Below are 1,390 nucleotides of genomic sequence, written 5' to 3'. Positions count from 1 at the left end.
AGGACCATTTCACTTAATAACATTATTATAATTAAACTGTTTAAAACAAACCATTTTACTTATTTGTTCTTATTAGGGTTTATCTTGACACCAAAGTACCTAAACTCAAACTGTTCTTTTTGTATTGTAACACTGCTTCTGGTATCAATATGCCCTGACCATATGCATGATCTGGATTGATTGTACATAAAATGAAAATGGTCATGTACATACTAAACTCCAGTACAAATTTGCTGATTGGCCAGTCTTGTGAAGCTTACATGCTCATTGATTGAAGGAGAGATTTCCATGGGTATGACAGTGTTGAACAGTGTCAGTGAAGACCTCAACTCCAGTTACTCCTCAACATTAGAATGCTGTCTGTAATATGGTTGCCATTGTCTTTTAAAAAATTTGGGCCAGCATCCATGGAAAAAATGCGTCTTGTTTCGAAGTTCCAACCACCCTTAATACATACATTGGCTTCACTGAAGAAACATAAATTCATAAAGTCATTAATAATTAAAACAAAGGGAGTGCTGACTGCAACACTAGTTTGTACACGACATGTGTTTGCCATCAGCTGTGGTATATCTGTTGCCAGGTCTGATGGGTCATTTAGTTATGATGAGCTTGGAAACCAGGAAAATTTGGGCCTGATTTGATAGAATATGAGCCTAAACGAGTCGGTTGAGCAGTGAATGCAAATGGATCCTGCTATTTAGCAGGTTTTTCAAAGGTTCATCCGACATGTGCCAGAACCCCATGGTCATGAGATGGAGAATTTCTGTGGAGCTGAACTCAGCAGCACATTTAAAGCAAAGATTCTTCCAATTCTATCGGTTTGGCTGCTGTGTATAAAACTCGATCTTTCGGTCTTTCGTTCTGGAGACTGTAACAGAACAACGATGCACGTTTTTTTCCCCATCGCAATCATTAACCCCTGCAGCTGCGTCAAACTTCATACAAATCTCACAGTTTCAAAGTTGGATGGCCTGATCTAGGCCATGTCTAGGTCTTACCACGGTAAAACGCCCTAGGAAAAAAATCAGTACCGCCAAAAGTGTACCGCCCACACTAGATGGGGGTCGGTTAACATGCAGACATCCTTACGTTGCCTATTCAAGTCCTAACTTGAACTCTTAAGCATCTGTGGGAAAACTTGAAAATTGCCGTCCATAAGCGATCCACAAGCAATTTGAGAAAGCTTGAGTAAACCTGCCAAAATGAATGGGCGAATAATGTACCAATCCAGAGCACAACACTGGTAGAGACTTATTCAGAAACATTTGCGGCTGTGATCTCCACCAAAGATGCTTCCACCAAACATTCAGTTCACTAGTCGCAGAAGTTGACATGCTTTAGCTTTTCCCTGTAAAGGCCCATCTCATCCCCAGAAATCACATGCTTG

The sequence above is a fragment of the Brienomyrus brachyistius genome, chromosome 3 (genome assembly GCF_023856365.1).
Source record: "Brienomyrus brachyistius isolate T26 chromosome 3, BBRACH_0.4, whole genome shotgun sequence".
NCBI lineage: Eukaryota > Metazoa > Chordata > Actinopteri > Osteoglossiformes > Mormyridae > Brienomyrus > Brienomyrus brachyistius.
The sequence above is the reverse complement of the archived record's forward strand: the minus strand, read 5'-3'. Positions refer to the sequence as shown.